We start from the raw sequence: 14,679 nt of genomic DNA, 5'->3' as shown, positions 1-14,679 counted from the left end.
GGTTCGCATTAAATTGAAACAAATTGCTCGAATAACAAATCAAGTTGTTTTACCTTTCCCACTTCAAACGGTTTTTGGCAGGTGTTTTGTTTTAAATTTTCTTGTAAATGGAATTTGCAAAATCACAATTTAGCATTTTAAATTACATATTCGCCTATTTCTGTGCTCCAAGATACTTTTTTCTCCGTCTCGATTCAGCTTTATTGTGGTCTTTATAAAATTACCTCCTCAATGATGTTGCTGTTGGATAATTCCGGCGTCTGAGGAACGAAAATGCAGATACAATCACCGTCTTGTTTGTTGCGTGTTGATGTTATAATGAAATTGATTTGATTCAATTATTCTATTTTCTATTTTGATTCAGTTCGAATACGTAATTGAGATATTGGAAGAAAACAAAGGCAAATAAATAGGAAGTCGTTATGGCAGCGAAGAAATTATAAGTTAGCTGGCCTGTTTTTTGGCCGGAATATACGATGAATCACGCTCCTTGGGAATAGAAAACAATTTGAATCAATTCCAAATCGACCTGGAATTAAGACCTGGAAAAGATGGATTTAAGCTCAAGGTTTTTGGCAAAAATTTATGGAGTAGAGAAAGGATAGCCTGATGTACCTTAGGAGCGGAAATGAGTAATGACTGCATTAAGTAACTATGTGGCATCTGTCGTACTAATTATATTGGATTGGGGAAAAAGAAATGTCGTATTTGTGATCGAAATTTGACGCTTTATTTAACATACTTAGAATTATCCAATTTAAGTCAAATATGCGCCGTTTTGTTCGTAAACTTGTTGCCATTTAGAAGGCGACTTCATGATCCCCTCCTTATTTGCGAAAAACTCAGACAGCCAGTTTTCGCAAGCCTCTTTTGAAGCCAACTTTCTAGCACCAAGAGCGTTTTGCATGGGCCGGAAGAGATGGTAATCACTTGGTGCCACGTTCGGACTATACGGTGAGTGCGATAGGACATCCCATCCGAGCTCCCGTAGCTCCTGGCGGGTCATCAAAGATGTGTGACCTTCCTGGCCGTCAATTCGAGCTTGGTGATGGTTTGGGCCGGTTCGCCGCACTTCGACCACGATCTTTTTCGTTTGAGGTTGTCGCACGTGATCCACTTTTCATCACCAGTCACCATCCGCTTCAAAAATGGGTCGAATTCGTTTCGTTTCAGCAGTGCATCGCAGGCCTTGATTCGCATTCGGTTTTTGGCGTCAACTCATGTGGCACCCAAACATTTAGCTTTTTTTGGAATCCAATATTCTGCAAATGATTCTAAACGGTTTTTGGTCTATACCCAGTTCCTGGCCAATCGAGCGAATGCTCACATGCTGGTCTACTTGGATGATTTCGACGATTTTATCGGTTTCTACGACAATTGGCCCCGTACTGGTACGAGGTGTATCTTCGAGATCCATTACACCAGAACGAAATCGATCGAGCCAACGCTGTGCTGTGCGAATCGTTACAGTATCGGGCCCATAAACTTCATAATTTTTTTCGGTCGCCTTTGTTGCATTTTTACCTCTCAGGTAGAAAAAACGTAAAATATGATGAATTTCTTGCTTGGTGGACTCCATCTTTGACGCGCTATAACTTGAGACTGAAACGTATGATCACAACACTGTGAAAGAGACACTTGTAGACAGATTGTCGATGCGATAAGTACAACTCGAGATATGTTTAAATGTCGCCATCTATTGACAAAATATGACATTTCTTTTTCCCCAACCCAATATATGTCTGAGTGCTAAGGCTACCACTCATCTGCTCTCTACTTTTTCTTTATGGACTGGGTTGGAAATATAAAAAAACGCTATGTGGAGTATCCAAATCATCAGCACTTCTGAGCCCGTGGAGAGGGAGATTTTGGTCTGCACCAGTACGATTAATTCACGTGCCCAATCCGCGTTCCGGGCCCACTCCAGTTCCTGGAGTTTGTTTTTTTTATCGTGGTTATTGTTGACGTTTCGACTTCAGCATCTCCTCCACGAGGTTATAGGGTCCGATAATTACGATGAAGGGTTTTTTCAACCTCCTTCTTTTATCCACGAATGTGGGACATTGAACCTAACATGCTTCGGGTCCTCATATGTAGCGGTGTCTTTTGCCTTAAGAGACTCGTTCAATCCGAAGCGATGCAAATGCTTCCTGCAACCATTCTATCATGCAAGCATTGCACTTCTTGATATACAGGACCGATTTTTAGTCCAGCGGCCTTTTCCGCAACTATCACCCGGCGCCTCTATTTTCGAAGCCAAAATCTTTTCACCAATGCATGCATGTGTGGAAAGTTCCCCCTTAACTCCATCTAAATTTATGTAATTCGCTAGATGCCTGGAATTTCATAGTTCCCATATGTCCACCAAATTTCGTTCGGATCATTGTAGCCTTTTTGGAGAAAACTTCATGTGATAGGCAGGCAGTGTAAGTAGGTATCAGTGGCGGCTCTGAGAAGCCCAATTAGTGCCGTGGTGCGCTGTTTTGATGCCACGAACTACTAAGACCGTGAGTGCTGTTATGAGAGTAAGAGACAGAGTCCAGCCGTCTCAGATCTTCAGAGCCAGCCTGTAGAATTCACGAAAGAAAGCAGCTCTCCTCCTCTGCAGCTAGAAATCTCTCTGAGGTCCCCAAAACTGGTTTATTCAGTGTCCGTAGTCTGACTCTATCTAGAGCTGAGCAATCGCAAAGAAAGTGCCTGACGGTTTTGGACTCTTCTCTGCAGCTTCGGCAATACGAATTGTAGGGTATGCCGAGGCGTAATCTTGTATGCATTGCATGCATTGTTATAAGCTGACCAAATGCTCCTCGATTTGGTGAGCCTTCGCCATCTGACGTCCGTGGTTGCTAATTAGTACGAGTAAACTCCGCCACTATCAGTCGCCAGCGGAACACCAACAGTACCCGCCGCCAAGAACAGAGCCCCGCCTGGCCAATCCGTCAGCCAGGTCATTCCCCTCTATGTTCCTATGACCGGGAACTCCGGGAAAATTGAGAACATCTGTCGGGTAGCACTGCAGAGCTCCAATAGCACCTACACACGGGGTTCTTTGAATCCTACTAAGCTTCATTTTATTATACTTTTTGGTCGAAGACTGCTAGGCACAATAGAGCTGTACAACCCACAGTTCTATGTTCAATCTCCAGTTTAGCTTTGGATCCAAGGTTACACCCAGATACTTCACATTGAAGAAAGAACCAATCTTTATTCTTTCAGCCGCGGTAGGTGGAATTCAGATACTCTTGGTGGTCTTGGTCTATCTAGTCTAGTCTTTCTGTGGATTTACCTTTAAAGCAGGCATGCTGGGACTTAGAGAAAGGCATTCTTTCCATATTGGTCCTGGACGCGTTCTAGGTCTTCAACACGAAAGAGATAAGGCTGATTTGTGGAAAGTCCTTCACGGACTCATGGCCGCGCCTGTCCGCTTTCGGTATGAAAGCCACTCGTACGCGTCACCAAAATTGTGGTACGTATCCCAAAGAGACACAGCTCCGGTAATTTTTGACAAGCCACGGCACAACTCTTCTCTTCTTCTACAGTATGACTGGCACGTAGACGACGGAGAATCTGTTTATAGCCCAACCGATCTTATCCTCGGCAATTACCGATTTGATAGTCTCGCACGGTTGAGGTGGCTGCATATCCTCCAAGCAAGGTTCTGACTTACAGCCCTTCTCGCAAGCGGAAACAATCGTACACTCGTACAACTCTGCTAGCTTCCTTATTTTTAGCAATCTTGCTGAGAGTAGGCTTAGCCTTCTGGTACTGGTTCTTGAGCATGACTCCAGTGGACCTTCGCGACAGTTTCGTATTAGGAGTACTATGGCTGGTACTCGCTACACTCAGCTCGATGGCAGTGGATTCGAAGCTGGGAACGCCTAGCCTATCTGCTGGCTCGTTCCAGGAGGTCTGCACGGTTGCTAAGACTGGCACCGACGGCTGCTGTCTTCTAACTAGATGCCAGTAGCTCTTCCTCCGATGACGCGCCTGGCATCACCACCTCTTCTTTCGTCGGTTTGTTATTTTTATTTTTATTAATTGAGTCCATCTCTTGGTCCCACTAGCACTCCGGGAAGAATGTTCTAACTAGCTGGCTAGCTCGGCCACCAGGGTACGAGTCTGCCCAAGGTATTCAGAGTTCGCATACTAAAGACCAAGCTCCTTATTGGCCGCGCAACCCTCGGCGTATGCTGTTCCAACTTGGCTTGCGGCCCTTTTAACACCTTCTTCAGTGCAGAGAGGACGATCCCCGGACTGTTATTTCGCCCCATCCCCTACCAGGTCCACTGGCCTCTAAAACATGACCAGCAAGCAAAAAGATCCTTGTCAGTTGGATGACCATACTTCCAACCCGGCTCTACACACTCTTGGCTCGTCTGAAGACAGTTTCCAACGGCCACCACTAGGAGGTCGTGTGAGAACTTGCCTGAAGCTTAATCAGACTAGGCCGGCGGGCTGGGTTGAACGAATGAGATGGTTGGACTCTGGATAGTACTCATCTCCCTCTTGTAGTAATTGGCACTTTGCTTCTGTACTCTGGAAGTCCGGTTTCTGACAGGGTCTTGACTGCAAGATTCTGATTCAGGTTAAGGAATATCCCAATTGTGCAATGCTATGCATCAACAGAATTTTCCGATATAGGGGAGAAGGATGCTTTCTATGGGCAATTACATATAGTTCAGGAGAAGCTCACTAAAGGCGACATTTTCTTCGTCGTTGGTGCTCTGAATGCCAAGGTAGGTTCTGACAACTTACTCACTTAATCACACCACAATCTGCTATGCTCTGAATGTGCGCAACAAAAGAGGTGCTGTCATTGGCCTCGAATGGGACCATGGTATCATGGTCGCTTAAATTTGGTGCAGAGGAACAGAGACGCAGTTCCCGATTATCGTGGTCACGTTGTCCTCGAGCATTGTGGAAACTTTTTTGCTGGGTGGACGAAAAAACTTTGCAGTACCTGGTCAAGAATGTTGATGTATGTATGCCTTTATCTCTGGAGCAGCTGCAATCACCGGATATTCACGAAAGAATGCCACAGGAGCTGGGTGACGGAAGCGTGGAGTGGAATGAATCTGTTGCTGGCTGCAAGGAGAGGTGGGCATGACACGGTTGGGTCTTTTTAACGCGGGAAAGTTCAAGAGATAGATCGTAGCCTATGTTGAATCAAAACGAATTCCACCATAGCGTTGACCAGGGAAGCAGGAGTTCTCGCAAACAATAACGATTTCACCTGAAGGCCTAGGGAAGTCTGGTTTATAATACAGTTAACGTGAAAACCATTAATGTAACTGGGAAGGAGTTGGATTTTTTAACTAAATAGTTTGCTTCCCGATCGTAACACAGCTTCGAATTGCCCTGGATACCTGAGAAAATCTTAGCTATGTGTGTACTTTAATTCAAATTATTTAGGCAAAGTTTTGATGGAGATGAGCTTGTACAGCTTGCATGCCGAAGGTAACCTTACTGCGCATGGAGGCATCACTACTTCAATTAACATCTTGGAGAAATTGGCTCAGTGGATTTAGTTAGTTTTAGGAAGAGAGGAGAGGCAATTGATTCGAAGTTGTCCGATTTTTTGCAGTGTGAAATTTGCATGTCCTTGGAAACAGTCAGTTTTCCAGGCTTCCTTATATCTTCGGATATCCACATGCATCTCGTGCAGGCAGGATATTCACTGAATTACACACACATATTGAAGGATGGGTGGTCCCATTGTGCATTAAGTTTATACGAAAGTGCCTTGTCTGTTCCGACTGCAAATAAGTGCTCTGAAGATGCCTTCGCTCGTGTGCTTTTCTAAAACCCTTAACGTCTATTGCGTTCGTCCTCGTGCTTGTCCCACTACTGCAGGCTTATTATTAGTACGGAATTGAGGTTAATAATGAAGCCGACATGTATTTTTATTGAAAATAAAATTAGTTCAGAAAATTATATCGTAGAGGAAAAGGAGCCTGTGCAAATATCTCATACTTCACAAAGGGGTGAATTGGAGACATATCATTACTATTCTAGGCAAATGTCTCGAATCCAAACGCAAAAAGGCTTGCAAGTCAGTCAAATTCAATCATCCCTGAAGCAATAACAAATAAAATATCTCCATTCGTTCTTTTTGGAACTGCTTCATATCTGATGTTGACCCAAAAATTAGGACAAAAAAGCATCCAACTAGGCAAAAAGTGTGATATTTTTATATAAATTTTACATTTCTTTTTCCTTGTTGATTTATTGGGAGCAAGGATCCCATTAAAAAGTGAATATTTTTACAGCCGTCTATAAAAAAGAAAGCATCCTGCTTTATGGGTGTTGTACCATAATAAATGAATTGTAAAAGTAAGACAGATTCGCGATAATATGTTGCAATTTCGAAGGTGAATATATCATGGGCTGATTCTGGCGATTAAGTTGCATGTTTGACTCCAAGGTCATCCATCCATTTCGTTAAAACACGTTGGAATGATCAAAGGTTCTATAACATAATAACATATGCGTTTAATTTTGGTTCGCAAATCGGGTATTCCCCAAAAAATAAGATAAAGTGTACTTGTTGCCTTGTACTCCTGTAATTCACCCTCTCATTTGGCTACAGATTAATCAGAAAATAAAATAGACGCAGAGCATGAGCGAAATAGCCAACCAGGCCGGAAACTAGTCTTCCCCATTCTCTTTCCACACAGATTTAACGATATCATTTCATTGTTCATCGATATTTTCTGTTCCAAATAACATTATATGACTACATAACAATAATGGTGGTGATGCCATCATACTTTTGCAGCTATTTTACACATGACTGAATTTATTAATGATAATTGCCCGAGCGGAATTCTGATGAGTGGCGACGTCTATATACATTAATGCAGAATCGTCCAAGTATCACTGAAGAATTGTGTCAATACAAGGTCACTCACTGGTTGGGTAGATGCAAAAGGGGGAGTTTCAGATGGGGATCGCTCTGTAATAACAAGAACGATAAACAATTACGGTGAACGGTGGAGTGTGATAGCCAACATTTTATAGAATAAATTTTATGGGAGAATGTCGCTTTGGAGTGTTGACTTTTCACGCACGTGTATTTCACGGGCGCTGCTTAGGGGATTTAAATATCTGATAAGAGTTTATGGAACTCGTTTGGTGCTGGAAAAATGTACACGTGTAGTAAGCTTCTGGGTTTGTTATACAATTTAAACATTCACTGTAACTTGTGGAAAACTGGCGCAGATCATTGAATTGCTGAGAGGAAACCGAATAATTGTACACCTAAAAAATTGAGCATGGGTATAATCCAAAAGAGCTGTCTAGAACAAGAGAATAGATCGATTGAGAGCTAAGTGCACTCCAAACTTCCGCTTTGATATGATACACTTTATACCTTTGTTCCTTTGTTAATCAGAGCGGTGAGGGTGTCTGCTAGTTAATAGTACATCCGATTCATCCTCTGATTTAGTTTTGTTTGGACTGGGCTTGCCACTTCTCCCCGTCAGAAGTTGGATTCAGGTGGAGTAAAGACGTTTCAAAATCCCCGTCTAGGGAGTGAAGTGTCTGGTTTTTCGATCGGTCTTAGGATACCTTTCGCTTCCCAACGATTAGGAGGTTCAAACTAATTTCAATTTGTGGATCACCATCAGCGCAAATGACACGGTAGCCCCATCGAAGGTGTTCTCACTTAATTTTTCAACGATGGGTGTAACGCCTGTTTTTATTTGGGGCGTAACTGAAGGGAGTTATGTCATTGATCCAGCGCAACATCTGCGTCTTTGTAAACACGAGCTAGCGTTAGATATCCTAGGCAGTTGCTCAGCAGCCCAAAACGGGGCTCGTTGATTTCATCAGTCAGCAAGGGCGCTAATTAAGCAGTGTCACTTTATGCGGGCTAGGATGATTTACCAACTAATTTGAGATTGACTGAGAGAATTAATTTAAGGTACCTAAATCACTTAGTTCTGCAAAGGTCCCTACCAATGATAATGACGTCACAAAACGAGCCTTCCAACTTTGGACGAGTTGTTCGTGACCAGCAAGTCTTCTCGGTTAACACCACAAAACACAGAATCTTGGCAAAGCTGACAAGGGTGTTCAACTTATCGCAACCGTGAGATAAATCATTTCATCTCTTTTCTCGCGAATTCATGTCATTTGATTTGCGGCAGACGTAAATTTTCAATGTATTAGGTTGTTGCAAAGGAAATGGTCGTTTTGGTACTAAAATTGGAAACGACTGTAAAGCTTACAAAAATTTATTTAATTAATCAAAATAGGTGCCAGTCGATTCAAAACACTTCTCCCAGCGAGATTCAAGAGCATGTATGTCAGCTTGGTAGAAGTCCAACTGTCGGGTGTTGATAAATTCGTGGAAGGCAATTTTGACAGCCTCTTCGTTCCTGAATTGTTTTTTCGCCAAAAAAATGATCCGAGTTCTTAAAAAAGTTGTGGTCCGTTGGCGAAAGGTCCGGTGAATATGGTGGATTTGGCAGTCTCATACTGCAATTCGTTCAACTTTTGAACCGTTGTTCTGGATACATAGGGTCGTGCATTGTCGTGAAGGAGTATCACACCATCTCTCTTGACTAATCTCGGCCGTTGAATACTCAATTTTTGGTGCATTTCCTGTGGTGGCTCATCAGCATCTAGGGGGGAGGTCTGTCGGTCTGGGGTCACCTGCAATAATGATATTACCGTCGACAGGCACGTTACAGGTGTTTGTGTCTACTTGTTGTCTGAAGGAATCTTTCTCAGTATCTGGTTGACCAGTCTATTGTACGTGGGCGGTAAATAAATGGATCATGTAATTAGCTGAACCAATAATATTCCAACCGCTGCATTTTGAGATATGTCATTGTCGCCAAATTGAGGACGTGATCTTGAAATACAGCGTTAGAGCATTCGCGTTTTACGTTACTTCTCCACACACACCAACGAGTGTTCTGCAGAGCACGCGCAGATTGACGCATTTCTTGCTAAAGGCGCTAGTAAATTCTTCCGTGGTAACGCTGAGAATAACTGCGTTAAACCTGCCGACCCCCGCTGTTGTGCGGCTCAAACTAGTTTGCTTACACTCTGAAATTGTCCTTACGTTAAGAACTATTGCTTATTTCTTAGAAAAATTGGGGTCTGCCCTGCCACAATGACTATGATGAACTTAGTTGGATTGCTCTAGCTGGACTGTCGTGGAATCTGCCATCAGGAGAAATCCAATATGTTTTTTTTATATCTTTCCCTAATCTCAGCAATTTCATTTTTACTTTACTTGTGATGGTATTGGGTACATTACTCAAACCCTGCGCCATTACTTGGAATTGATAGTTTAGTACGGAATATTGAACCCTAGTGCTTCAAAAAAAAACCGCCTCTAATGTCCAAAAGTAAAGGCCGGTAAAGGATTACAGGACCGCATTCAAAGACCATTCTCTATAGCCTATTAATTATCATATCATTTCCGTGAAATGCTCACCCATGTGATGGGTTAACCGGGATAAGTGAGGAAAAACTGTGAGAGATAATCACACCCTCTACCACGGAAATACTAATTTCATTATAGCAAAATTCATTATGCTAAGTGTAGCGTGTATCTTTGGAAATTTCAAAGAGTGGTAAAAGCAATGGTATAGCTTCACAATAGACACTTTGCTAGTGTTCACATCTGTCAAAGTGTTAGATTTATGACCTGCCTTGTTTTGGTTGATGCTTAGCATGCTTATAGGGACTGCAGTTCTGCAGTTTTTTAATTGGTGTGGATACCGCGTTCTCTCATGGCCGTGTACAGTTTTATCCTAGCTATGCTATCATAGGCGGCTTTAAATTCGGTGAAGAGATGATGCAACTGATGACCATATTCCAACGGTTTTTCCATCGCTTGCCGCAGAGAGAAAATCTGATCTGCTGCTGATTTGCCTGAAGTGAAGCCTTTTTGGTATGGGTTAATGATGTTCTGAGCGTATGGGGCTATCCGGCCTAGCAAGATAGCGGAGAATATCTTATAGATGGTACTCTGCAAAATTATACCTCTATAATAGCTGCACTGTGTTATATCCCCTTTTTATCTATGAGACAGATAATGCCTCGTTACTAGTCGTCAGGCATTGATTTCCTGTCCCATACTTCGAGCATGAACCACTTGGTGTAATTGGTTGTCTCCATATTTAACCAATTCGGTTGTTATCCCATCGGCTCCTGGCGACTTACGATTTTTAAGCCGATGAATTTCACGGACTGTTTCTTCTATCCTTGGTGGTGCCAGCATTTGTCCGTTGTCTTCAGTTGGCGGGACCTCCAACTCGCCGTTGTTCATGTTGTTCAATAGTTCATCAAAATGCTCAATCCATCGCTTCAATATGCCCATTCTGTAGGGCATTAGATTTCCCTCTTTGTCTCGGCAGGATGAGCATCGAGATGTGTAAGGCTTCATCCTGCTAACATTTTGGTAAAACTTGCGCACCTGGTGCGGTGTGAGTTCACGGATCTGTTGGTTCTGCCAGGCTTCCATCTTCCGTCTATGAAGTCGCTTCTTCACTCGCGAGAGTTCATGATCAGTCTGCTCGTCCCCGCGTCCTTTGAGAATGCAACGTTACTCGGTATGCAGCATTATTCCGCTCCGTTGTTAGTTTACATTCATCGTCAAACCAGCCGTTCCGACTTCTTTTGCGGCTGGGGCCAAGTATGTTTGTGGCCGTATCAATGATGACGTTCTTCAGGTGGTTGTGAAGATCATTTGTTGATGCTTCATCTCCCGGACCTCTGTTGACTGCGGTGATTGTGGCACCCATTTCCTTCTTATAGGTGTTGCGGAGGGCTGTGTTGTGCGTGATTTCAGTGTTAACTCTCACTTGATTGTCAGAGGGGATTCTGGGTGGTGTTGTTATTCGAGCTCGTATAGGCCGCTGGTATCTAGTGACAGTTCTCGTGGATACGCGCTTCCGGACTTCTGTGTTCGCCAGGCCCGAGAATCTGGGTAAGCGATCCTTTTGAATACTTCATTTCTCGCACGTCGTTATCAAATTTTCACATAAATGCCGTGATCGAGAGAGGAGATCCACGAGGGTTTGCGAAATGGAGAATCCACGATAATTTCTCCTACTTTGGATCTTGGTGACGCCGCGACCTTAGAAGTTCGCCACCCTATTTTGGCATCTTCCGACTATAATAATTGAGGAGGCCCCTCATTTAGTGCAAGTTCTATCGGAAGTTACGAGCAAGTGGTCAAACGGATTCTCAGCAAAATTTATTAGGTGAATCCATGTTTAGGTTGAATTATAGAAACAGACATAATAAAAAAAAATTGCCAAAACTCCAGCTGAAGATAGACTGGAAAGCCGAGATAGCTTCCTCATACCAGAAAAACTTACGCTTCTTTTAGAGCATGCTTGCCCACGCATTCCAATGACCACCTTAGGACGCGGAAAATCAGAGATGGTACGTACCTTGTCGGTATCGGTGCAAATCGTCTCACTATCGATGATGTGCTCAAAGTATCGAACCTTCATCAATATGAACTTACTCTTCCGGATGTTCAATGTCAGGCCAGCACGTCTCATACAGAGAGCAACTTTTAAGAGCAGGAAGGGCTAGTAAAAAGTCTCTCTGTTGAGCAGCAAGTCATCCAATTGCCCATCAGGCGCTTCATGATTTGAAATGTATCGCAAATTCCAAATAACATGATCACGAACTGATAGAAAGGGCACCCTCGAATTCTCAAAACGATCTTATCTTTGGACGCCTTATTTAGTGGGACTTCCCAAAACGCGTCTTTCAGGTCTAGACTTGCGATAAATCTAGCCTCTGGGTGATAACGCAAAATCTCCTCGATGGGAGCTAAACGATAAGTGCCCTCCAGGGGGACACTGTTTACTTTACGCGCATCAAAATGAAGATGCAATTTGGCAGATTTCAGGACAAGGTGACCGGCGCGATTACTAGCAAAACTAGTATCCCGCCAATCTAGAAAATGGGAGTTTTTCGGTGGCTGCAGATGCTGAAAAGTGTCTTGGCTTGATTGATTGCTGCAACTGACAGCAATCACGTGCGCCGTCTGATTTTTGCGACCTAAACCCCTGACATCATCGAACGCTGTTCGCTGGTGTGTTGTCAACTGATGTTGACAATAGATCAAACCCTACAACCTTACAAGCGCCCAAAGTAATAACTACTTCATAACGAAGGTGTAAACAAGTTTTGCGGGAGTTCAAACTTACGTACAAAGTCGGCATGCAAGTCTTTATTTAATGACGGGAACGCCTTCGATTTTGTCTAATCACGAACCGTGATGTCAACCGACACTATGGCTATTGTCGAGAGGAGGCTGTCTTATGGACTGTTTCGAGATCGAGGTTTAATCTCATCCATCTACACCGATCATGATTAATGATGCTCTTGCCAAATTCTTAAGTGAAACAACTCACAATGATCAGCCTTGAGACACGCTTCCTCAAGAGGATAATACCCGTATAAGAATGGATATGATAGCCAAGGATGCTAGTGCGAGCAACGGAGCTTACGTTATCGTGTCATCACTTCTGTTTCCCTGAGAATTTGTACCCTGTTCAACTGTTTCAAAACCAAAACGTCGGTTTCGTTGAAACTGCGTAGGTGGGTTCAAATCTGTGTTAATCAAAGTTGGGGAATCGAAACAGGACCGCAGTTATGACTGTGGCTGGACTCTGGAATGCAACATTTTAGATACGCCTGTTTGGAAATCCGTAACCGAGAAACTAAGAATTTCCAAGGGTACACCGTATACTTAGTCCCTTCGCAGATTCGGCAGAAAAGTTGAGTCTTTGGTTGATATGCCTATTTGAGAGACGTTGTTCTAAGTCTTGGCTCTGCTCCATTAACTTGCGCACTGCAGAGAGCAGAGAGTTTGCCTTTGCACGATGTAGCAACTCTGCCAATCCTTTCTTCGTTAAGGATTAAGCAGGTTGACACAGCTTTAGGGTCGTTTTCGAAATCCTCGAATGGACCTTGGGAGGGATTCCACGTGTCGGACTCAGGCCACGTGGAATTTTAATAATGGGGTAAGAGAGACTGTAAAGCCCAACAGGACTCCTCCTCCCATATCCACGATCATGTAAACGCGACTGGAAACTGAATTTAGGTTCTGGCCACCTACACGGTCAACTTCGCACTTCTTCTTTAGGTAGTTGGACTAGTTAAATGTTCATTTGGTAACTCCCTAATTCCACAATTTCAGAAATGATACTTGAATCTTTCTAGCATGTGTGGGTACTCCATGCCCTTTCGCCATTTCACTTGAAACTGGAGTCAATCAGTCGAGTTTACCTTGGGCCGTCAGTTCTCCTTTATCGATTTTGTCATTCGGACGTTGAGACGGTCATTTTACTTGCACGTGGACAGTGTCACAGTTTTACTAGTCGTAAAATGTAAAGGACATTTCATGACAAATTTTGAAGACAAGCTGACACGCTTAAGTTTTTGTATAATGACGTTCGTAGCAAGGATTAAGATTTCAGCGTAATTTTCCAAATAAGTAAACGTAGAAGAAGGCTTGAGGACTATTGCTGCGGAGATGCACTTAGGCACGGGCCGATTTGATCTTACACTGGAAGTACCTGGAAGTACCTTATCGAATATGAGCTGTAGTTCCACCCGTGAGCTTGGCAAACATTATCTTTCGGTGGTCTTTTGACTACACTTGTTTGTTTGTTTCGGAATTATTAAAGAATAACGAAGGCAAACTCCACTGTTGGGAATTGTCAAATTCATCGTGTTTTAAATGCAATCTTTCGAAAAACACGCCAATCTCGAGCCTGACTTCTAACCTCGGCTAGTAGTGGGCTTATTTCTTTAATATGCTTTTCCCAAATGGTCAAGATGTACTTTGTTTTGTTCAACATTTAATAACCTCTTGTCTTTTTTACCTAATCCCTGTGACACCGCAAGATTTAAGCTATCCTTTCTGTAGTTTGCGACCGTTCACAACGCAATATTTTTGGCTAAAGCTGAATTATTCAGGAGCATAACTTTATATATCACCCCCGTTGCTTCCTAATCAGTATTCATAATCATAACAGAAAACAAGCCACTGCCACCTCATAATTTTCTCTGAATTTGCCTTCTCCTTATTATTTTTTCACAAAGTTACATTCTAGCCGAAATTGTAGGCCCTGAATGCAAATGACAATCTCTACTTGTATATGTTGGAAGGGGTTGCGGAAAATTAACCCCCGATAAAGGGAGACTAGAAATGACGTCTGCCGTATGTGTTTTGCCTGCCAAACGAACTTAATAATTAAAGTCGATACTGCCGCACTTTAATACTAGGTCACCGGCTGACTAATGGTTCTGTTTACTATTGAACACAGATATGACAATCTTAGATACACTAACAGCAAAAGTTCTTCAAATTCGAGGACAATCAAAACTTCTGAACCTTCTATCGTAATTGAAGCCATACAAAACAATCCGCACATCACAAACATAAAACGAAACTTTGCTGGACGCAAAATTCGCCTCCAACACAAATCCCAGCCTTGCGTCACAACAATCCTTCTTATCTAACAACAGGAATGTTGTGCTAATGTTGCTGTTACATCACTTTGCAGACTGGCGGACACTTTAAAGTTTCCAAGCAATAGTAAGCAGAACACTGATTGTCACCATAAATCTGGATTTTATCGAATTAAATGGCAGATACAGCTTAATGGCTACTTTGTCCGCTAAACGGCT

General features: G+C 42.9%; 1 protein-coding gene across 6 annotated transcripts in view; it reads left to right on the top strand.

Annotated features, from left to right (window-relative positions):
* The window catches only part of LOC119660530 (mucin-5AC), a 304,327-nt gene that overhangs the window by 172,754 nt on the left and 116,894 nt on the right, over positions 1-14,679 (top strand). The gene's annotated exons all lie outside the window — the stretch shown is intronic.

This window comes from Hermetia illucens, chromosome 6 (assembly GCF_905115235.1).
Source record: "Hermetia illucens chromosome 6, iHerIll2.2.curated.20191125, whole genome shotgun sequence".
Lineage (NCBI taxonomy): Eukaryota > Metazoa > Arthropoda > Insecta > Diptera > Stratiomyidae > Hermetia > Hermetia illucens.
This window is presented reverse-complemented; position numbering and strand designations above follow the sequence as displayed.